Source organism: Cibotium barometz, chromosome 34 (assembly GCF_041138505.1).
Source record: "Cibotium barometz isolate CiBa-2024 chromosome 34, ASM4113850v1, whole genome shotgun sequence".
NCBI classification, from domain to species: domain Eukaryota; kingdom Viridiplantae; phylum Streptophyta; class Polypodiopsida; order Cyatheales; family Cibotiaceae; genus Cibotium; species Cibotium barometz.
This window is the reverse complement of record NC_141079.1, coordinates 46,941,375-46,951,236: the sequence shown is the minus strand read 5'-3', so window position 1 is coordinate 46,951,236 and position 9,862 is coordinate 46,941,375. Positions and strand designations below refer to the sequence as shown.

Below are 9,862 nucleotides of genomic sequence, written 5' to 3'. Positions count from 1 at the left end.
ACTACTCCAATGACGTATATACATATCATTAATTGGATCTATATCTAGAAACTTCATCACGAGGATTGTTTCTTGATCATCTTCACCAAACTCATATCTTAGAAAACAAACACAATATATATGAAAATTAGTGAAACTAATTCACTCACACTAAATCATAAATAAAGGAATGTTTCATACTTGATTGAAATCTTCTTACTAAAGGGGTTGCATTGAGAAGAAAACGTCAATCCTTATGAGGATTGATGGCATTAAGGCCTTACAAATGAAAAATATTACAAAAATTTGAAGAAATAAAAATATGCAATTTAACTAGAAGATTATCATTCTTATTAATAAAAATAGTAATTCATAAAAATAATAATGTACCATGAAAAATATTGAAAATAGTAATGTAGCATGGAAAATATTGAACTATAAACTATACTCACTCACAAATTAATCCATAAAAAAGATGAATTGAAAAATATTCAGCGACGCGATAAGACAATCATCCTCATAGATTAATCCACAAAATAGTAATGTTACTCATCCTCACAAATTAATCCATAAAAAAGATGAATTGAAAAATTTTGAACTATAACTCATTCTCATAGATTGAACCATAAAAATAGTAATGTTCCACTATTAGAAAATTAGCTAACATCCTTACTAGCCTCGACAATACTTGGCTCTTACAAATGGAAAAAAAGCAAGTATTGAAAACGTACAAATAGATATCTTTTTGTAGATTCATGCACATTATGAGAAAAATCATCTCACTTTTTTAAATAGAAGGAGCTATGAATGAGCTAGAAAATAGAAATTAACTTTAATTTATTTTGATTTTTAATATCATTGCTTGCCTTTCTTTGCATGTTTTGATGCATCTTCTCACTCCACTTAAAAGATTATGAAGGAAATTTCATATAACAAGATTTGAATGTTTTCATGTATGCAAAAAAGGGAGCTTTGAATGTTAATTTTCTATATTGTAATATAGAAAGTCACACATACCTTTATTAACACAATTGCTCTTTCTTGCAATCATCTTAAATGATGTCTCATGAAGATGTACTTATGTTACATGCTCATGCTATTATCCAAGTAATCATTGTATTAATATATTTTTTTTAAATATAAAATATGATAAAAGTTGCAAACAAATTCATTTCTTGTAATAGCTCCATAGCAAGGTTGCATTAAAAAATCCTTATAAAATATAGAAAATATGTATATTAAATGATAAACTATTAAAAAAAAGAGATAATATAGCAAGTATGATTTGACATACCTCTGTAAACAGATGGATAATAATTATACATACCTCTAACAGTAGATAGATAATAATATATCAAGTATCTCTGGTGACTTATTCATACGATAAACGCTTTCATCTTTAAGATGTGATATGTCAAACTCTAGATGATATACATCTTCCACTTCTCCCTAAGTTATGGGCATGAAGTTCGAGGAGATGAGGTGTGAGTCGGATGTTGAAAATAGAAATGCTCAATTCTATAAAGAAGCACGCATGAGTGGCTTTGAAGAGGTCTAGGGATGGAAGAGTCTTTGAGGAAGCGGTGGAGAGATCATTCTAGTGGCTTTCTACATAACCAATGTGCAAAAAAATAAAGAGGTTAGCCAAAAGCAAAAGAAGAATAGTGCATGAGAAAATTCAGTGGGAGAGGGGGATTGTTAAGTGTTATCCAAAACGGGTGGGAAACTTTGTTGTAGGTGTAATAAATTCCTACCAACCATGATAATAGCTAAATTGAAGATACAAGTAGGTAACCCTCACATTGCTACGGCATAAAGTTTTTTGCTTGTATGAGTATGTGCATATACACGTATGCGTATGTGCATACATATGTATGTGTAAGTGTGCATGTGTATGTATCTATGCATATGTATATATGTGCAAGTGTATGTGAGTGTGTGTTCTTATGTGGTGTGTTTGTATATGCATGTGTGCTGTGTAAGTGTGTATGTGTATGTATCTATGCATATGTATATATGTGCAAGTGTATGTGAGTGTGTGTTCTTATGTGGTGTGTTTGTATATGCATGTGTGCACATGTGCATACATGTGTGCGTATGTACATGTGAATGTGTATGACTCATATAGATGCATATATGTGTCTCACATGCGTTCTCTTTATGTCTGTCACATACATAGACACAACTCACACACATACGTACACATTCACTCTCTCTCTTCTCACATCCATCTTGTATACTCATACATAAAAACTCTGTGTGTGTGTGAGAGAGAGAGAGAGAGAGAGAGAGAGAGTGAATGTGGTACTCGCTCTCTCTCGCTCTCTCTCTCTCTCTCTCTCACACACACACACACACACACACACACACACACATCCTCCACACGTATGTGACTGTATATGCTTACATGTGTTAATATAATATTATTATATATTTTGTATATATGAATTGATTTTAGATCATTATTATAATATATTATAATATATTTACTTTGTTATTTTTTTATTTAAATTTGTGTATTATATATGTGTGTGTGTGTACACATATATGTGTGTATATATACACATGTATATATATGTGTGTGCGTGTGTGTATTTTATTTATATAAACACATGTATACACATACACATACACATACACATACACATACATACATATTTTTATTTTATTAAAATCTACTTTTATTCTCTCTTTCTCTCTCTCTTTTCACCCTCTCCCTCTTTACATTCATCTCTCTTTTTCTCTCTATCAGGGCTTGCTTTTCATATCACACTTTTTCTCTCTGTCAAGCGCATACATGTACGCACATGCACACACACACACACACACTCTCTCTCTCTCTCTCTCTCTCTCACACACACACACACGTACATGCTTGCACATGTAATAATGCAAACACATTCTCACACATTCTCCTCCCACACACACACATATAGAAATTCTCTGTCTCTATTTTCATCTCTCTTTCTCACTTGCACACATGTCCTCTCTTTTGTCATAGAAACTCTCTTATACACAAGTATGCAAGAACATGCATACATAAACACACACACACACTCTCTCTCTCTCTCTCTCTCACACACACACCCACACACACACACACACAATAAATAAATTTGAACATATATAATTTTAATTAATTAAATCTTACATGTAATGTCTCTTTCTCTCTTTCACACATGTGCATGCATCCTCTGTCATATACAGACACTCTCAAATGTTGAAACTCTCTCACACTTGCACATGTACTAATGCAAACACTTTTTTTTTTCACTCACATAAACCTCTCTCTCTCTCTCTCTCTCTCTCTCTCTCACACACACACACACACACACAAATATACGCTTTTCACACTCTCTCCCAAATCTAGAAACTCTCTCTCTCTCTCTCTCTCTCTCACACACACACACACACACACACACACGTCTGTTTGCATCCACATGTGCACCTACATACACACATTCTTACATACATACATGTAAACATACTCTCTCACACATTCTTACATACATACATGTAAACATACTCTCTCACATACATATATATATATACTCTTACATACATACACGTATACACATACACACATACATATATACTCTTACATACATACACACATACATATATACTCTTACATACATACATACATACATACACGTATACACATACACACATACATACACATTTGTATATGTATATACTCACATGTAAATGTACTTTATCTATAATATTATTTTATATTATATTTAGATTATATATATATATATGTATATATGTATATATATATATATATATGTATATTTATAAAATAAATAAATACACATAATTTTAATTAATTAAATTTTAGTTGGTAAGAATGCATGATGAGTGTGTTCACTTTTAAATAAATGTATCTTACATACAATGTTTTTCGTCAAATCTTTACTATGAGAGAGAAAGAAAGAGATACCTACACGTTGAAGTTATCACAAAGCTCACTTTTTAAGTGGGAGGTCTTTGTTTTCTCTCAATAAAATCATTAGGGAAGAAAGCTCTCTTTTCAAAAATTGAAAGGACATGAGATAAAAAAATTAAATTTAAGAAAAGGAAAGGAAAATGGCTAGAGAGATGACACATGTTAGGGAGAGAGATAAAATAAAAAGAGCGTTAAAGCTAAGCATGAACTAAGGTTGGATTGAAAGATGTGAGTTTCAAAAATTATACCTTTTTTAAAATTCTCTTTTTCTGTTGTCATCTTTCTCTCATTCTTTTTTTCCTTTCTCTTTTCCTCAAACTCTTCTTCTCCTTTGGTCACATGGATCTTTGGACACTCGTGCTTTATCTTGTGTGTATATACATAACTCTTCTTTTCTTTTAGTCATATGGATCTTGGACACTCGTCGAGGATCCATATGGATCCTGGACACTCGTCCTTTATCGTGTGTGTGTGTGTGTGTGTGTGTGTGTATAATGTCATATTTTTAGTATTTTATAATTTATTTTTATATTTATTTTAAATTTTAAATTATTTGAAGAATACAATTAATATTGTGCTTTACCTTAACGTGTTCACATGTTATATTTATATAAGATAAAACATGACTGTTTAAGATCCACGTGGTCAAAGGAAAGGGAGAGTTTGAGAAAAGGAGAAAGGAGAGGAGAAGGAGAGAAAAGGAGAAAGGAGAGGAGAAGGAGGATTTTGAAAAGGGTGCAATTTTGAATTTGAATATCATATCTTTTAATGTAACTTGGTTTAGGCATAGCTCTAATGCTGTTTTTTATTTTATTTCTTTTCTTATAATATGTCCTTCTCTCTAGTCATCTCTTTTTTTCTTTCTCAAATTTAAAATTTTAAATCTCATGTTATTTTAATTTTTGAAAGGAGAGCTTTCCTTTCTTACCTTATGATTTTCTTGAAAGAAAAAATAAGAGCCTCCCTCTTAGAACGCCCACCCTAATGAGGTGAAAATTTCAACGTGTGTAGAAATTCCTCTCATTGTAAAGAAAAGATAAAAAATATTGTACATAAGATACATTTATTTAGGAGTGAGTATATCTCATCAAGCATTCTTATCGATTAAATTTTAGTATTAATTAAGATTTAATTGATTATAATTATATATGTATGTGTTTATTTATTTTAAAAATATGCACATATAGGTATACATGTTAAAATATAATGGTATAGATGTAACATGCCCATCTTCAATAATAGTATATGCTTATTTAATAAATGACTTTATGATCTTTTTGTGGTGTAAAAATCATAAATTTTAATAATCGAGCTATTTTCACTTGGAATCTTAAAATTTTGAGTTCAAATTTAGAATATGCACGTAATTTTACTCTAATATAAGATTTTATAGCACTCAAAACGAACATTGGATTACGCTTATACGTAAAATTTTAGTTATTTTCAATTAAACTACGGTAAACTCTAAACCTTAGGTGTTCGATTGACAAATGGACTACACTCTACGACCAGGAAAACATCTCGGATATTTTCATCAAAAAACATTTTCGCACTCGTCGGCGGGCGTTCTGATACACGTGTGTCAAGGTTGGCGTCCTAAATTAGGGATCTCCGTTCTAAAAGATGACGTTCACATGCTCGGGCGTCCATACAACAATCGCGTAAGGACCAGAGGTCAGGACCAGAGGTCAACCATCCTAACGTATAGTTCACATTGGTCAACATGTGGATGTCCATGCTGCCACTAACCTGGAAGGTACATGCATACCTCATCTTTTGTCCATACATGCGTCCTTCCTTTCTCTAGGCTCATGCAGACACAAGCCAGTGTACTTTCACTGTACACCGTCCTTTACACCCCGCTTTGCGTACACTTGTACCCATATCAGTTCTTATATAAACCCCTAGTATCTCCATGGCCAGTACCCGACACCTTGTGTTGTCCGTATACCTGACACTCTGTGTGGGATTGTATCCAACAGCTCTTTACAGCCTCTCTCCCAGCAAGCTTTTTTTAGCCCACCTCCAAGTAAGCTTTGTAGGATTTTTTTTTCATCATCTCATCATTACGTTAGTAGAGGGTGTCCTTAGCTGCTCCTTCCTCCCCTGGTGTGAATAGATTTAAGGGAGAACTCCCCTCTTTCTCCCTGTAGGTGCAGCCTTTTTTCCCAAATTATAGTTTAAGGACAACTTTTCTCCCTACTCTCCATTTGTGGTGACTTTAGTAAGGGCTTTTTGGCTCTTAGAGATGGTTCCCACCTAAGAGTTTTATGCTCATAAAGAGAGCAAAAAAACTCTGATTCTTGATCAAACTGAAGTGTTGCGTTCATGGCGACGTGGGCTACGTGAAGGTGAACAGAATGGCTCCTTCATAAAGATGTCAAAATATCACCTCGAGAAGCGTGCATAACAGCGATCCTAGAGGAAATGCTTAAGATATGCGATCCCAACTCTTTGTTGAGATATCGAGCTCAGCTAGTGCTACGACGGACATTGATGACCCGCCTGGGTAGTAATAGTTTTCGCATCTACACCATTGTGGCATGGTTGGTGAGATTATGGGTAATATGCGGCCAGTGGGATGACAGACTGTGTGAGCCATTTTGGATTACTAGAGACTGGCATAGTTATAGCGTCAGCTCATTTAGTCGGGTTCACATTATGGATCGACCCTTGTATGTTGTAGTAGTTGAGTACCAACCCATATAATGCGTACTCTTATCTTTATGTTATGTTGGTTGAGTAGAGAAAAAGAAGATAGAAGAAAATTCAGCTATCCATCTCTCGTGTCTTGCTCTCTCTTGTGTGTGTGTTTGCTTGCTAGGGTTTGAAGCTCTCCCTCTCTTCCTCCACATTCTCTTTATGGTATCAGAGCTTGGTTCGTGTGAGAGCTAAGGAGGCAAGCAAGAGGCAAGAACAAGCAAGGAAGGAAGCGGCACTACATGGGTAAGAGCACCATTATCTCTTTTCTCTTCTTGGTTTAGGTATAACACTCTCTCAGTAGCTCTGGGAGCTACATATCTCCAGATTGAGGAGCTGTCTTCGTGGGAGCGGAGCTATAGAGCAGGTATATTAATCTATTGGATAAATTTTTCAGTCAGATTTATGTTTCGATCGCGTTACAGGTCTCGTTTCATCATTGGAGGATATTTTTGGTAGTTTTCTGAAAGTTATGGTAAGAGAACTGTTTCTGCTCAAAATTTAGTTATTCTAGTGTAGCAGTGCATTTGAAAGTACAGACAGGGTCTGCACATGTATTGTTGATACGGGTGTATGTACATGTACTTTGGTTACATTTGGTGACATACATGTTGTGTTGAAGTACCATTTGCTGTAACAGTTATACAGGAGATACTGCTGTATTAGAGGTTGCATACAGAAGTTCTCTGTTTGCAGGTTATTTGATTGCTGCAAGAAAACATGTCTGACGGAATTAATCAGATTGTTAGTAGTAGTGAGAAGCTGGATAAGAATAATTTCTATGCTTGGAAGTTCAGAATGATCAATTTCTTAATGGATAAAGGATTTTTGGATTATGTAGAAGGAGACAATGAGGAGAGTGCTACTCCTGCAGATATAAAGGCATTCAACGATTGGAATCAGGGTGCACGAAAAGTCATGTACTGGCTTTCAATTAGTGTCACACAGACACTATGATATGACACGTACAGGATGCAAACACTCCAGCAGTGCAGGGCAGAATCTAGTTCAAATGTTCTAGACTAACACAAAGGCAATGAAGTTGTAGTTAAAGCAAGAGTTACATACTGTGGAAAAGAAAAACATGTCCATCAATGAATATGCCTTAAAGATCAAGTGCATATTTTTGATTCCTTTGGGTCTATTAATATATCAGTGTGGTGGAGGATGATGATTTAGTGAGTGTCTGTCTGAATGGTTGCAATGAGTATAAGCCATTCAAGACCTCCATTGTAGTTAGGGAGAATATTCTCAAATTTCGGGACTTGATATCTATGTTGATCATAGAAGAAAAGGATTTAGGTGAGGATTCTTCTTTACAAAGCAAGAACACATCAGAATAGGCCTTTTACTCTGATTCAGAGGTAGAGGTAGAGGTAGAGGCCGTGGTTAAGGCCAAGGTGGTGGCCAACAAGGAAATTAGAATTCTGGACAACAATAGTCCAATGATTTACAGCAGCAATCATACACAAGTGGAAGAGGCTAGTCTAGAGGTAGGGGGAGCCAAAGAGGTTGAGATGGTTGGTAAAGAAATTAAAATACAAATAGCGTAGAGTGCTATTATTGTGGCAAACCAGGAGACATGGCAAAGGATTGCTACAAAAAGCAGAATGTCATTAAAAGTGAAAAGTTGCAGTAAGGCAACTATGTATCATCTAGCAAACATGGAGGTGATGAAAAAAGTGAGCAATTGTTTGTGATGCAGCACATACTTAGTTCCATAATAGGAGATGTGTCAGGATTTCAAGGTATATGGTATGTGGATTCTCGCGCCTCTAACCACATGACTAGTAATGCTGAGTGGTTTAGAGAGATGTAAAAAATGAAAAAATCAGGTTATGTAGAAACAGGTGATGATACTGCGCATCCCATTGCGCATGTTGGTAAAGTGCCATTGTCTATGTAGGATGGCAAAATGAAGTACTTGGCTGAGGTACTTCATATTTCGAATATTACAAAGAACTTGGTTTTTGTTGGATAGATGGTTGAGCAGGGTTTGTAAGTGCGGTTTAATCCTCAAGGATGTTTTGTGGAAGACTTCAAAAATATACATCGCTTGGTTACAAAGGGTAATAGAAATTGTAGGATGTTTACTTTGGATGTGAACATGCATGAGATAAAGGTAGCCATGTTTGCGCATGGAACTGGTATCCTTGTAGATATTGACATATGGCACAAGCGCATTGGTTATGTGAATGTTCAGCGAGACTGAAGTCTATGCAGGCTCATAATATTATTGTAGGTTTGTCAAAGTTTAAGGTTGATGGTATGCATAAGATATGTGAAGCATGCTAACTTGGTAAGTAGGCCAAACATGCTTAGTGCAAGGTCATTGGATATCATAGATTCAGCTGTATGGGGACCGACCAAGACTGCAACAATTGCAGGTTGTAGGTACTATGTTACATTCATTGATGAGACCACACTAGGAAAGTGTGGATTTATTTCATGAAGGAGAAAAGTGAGGTGTTTGCTCACTTTCAAAGATTTAAAGCCTTGGTTGAGAAGGAAAAAGGCATGCAAATAAAATGCATAAGATCAAATGGTTGGGGAGAATATTTGTCCAATGAGTTCAGCGATTTCTTACGAAAGCAGGGAATTAAGAGGCAATTTATGTGCAGGTACACTCCGCAACAGAATGGTGTTGTAGAAAGGAAAAACAGACACATTGTAAAAGTTGCACGTGTCTTGATGGCTGAAAAGAATATGTCACATTACTTTTGGGCAGAAGCAGTAGCAACTGCTGTGTTCATTATGAACATGACACTCACTGCAGACAGCTATTAATGGTATGACTCCTAAACAGAAGTTTACATGCATAAGATCAGATGTGTCACTTGAAAGTGTTTGGGTGTATTGCATATATATGTTCCTGATGAAGTGAGAACAAAGTTGGATCCAAAGGCAAAGAAATGCATCTTCATTGGTTATGCTATGGAGCAAAAATGTTATATATGCTATAACCCTACCACTCGTGAGATGCAAGCACATGATTCGGGCTTGGTACATACTTTTTAAGAAGGCTGACATGAAATACATTATGTACTTTGAGATGAGGAGGTAAAAGAAGTTCATAGGTTAAGTCACCTACTTTCTTTGTAAGCAGATATGGCCCACAGTATCTGGGGGATAACTTTTTGTACTTCCCAAGAGATAGAGAACTTCTTTTGGGGCGTACACGAATGAAGACCATATCTGCTTCTTCAAACTTTTTGTCTGACCTCTTCTTAT

The 9,862-nt window shown here is 35.2% G+C and overlaps 1 long non-coding RNA gene across 1 annotated transcript; it reads left to right on the top strand.

Moving 5' to 3' along the window:
- The first annotated feature begins 3,648 nt into the window (after positions 1 to 3,648).
- Positions 3,649 to 8,606, top strand: LOC147619106 (uncharacterized). The gene is made up of 2 exons (XR_015262024.1): positions 3,649 to 6,877; positions 7,057 to 8,606. It is a non-coding gene; the product is annotated as an uncharacterized LOC147619106 (long non-coding RNA).
- The last annotated feature ends 1,256 nt before the right edge of the window (positions 8,607 to 9,862 follow it).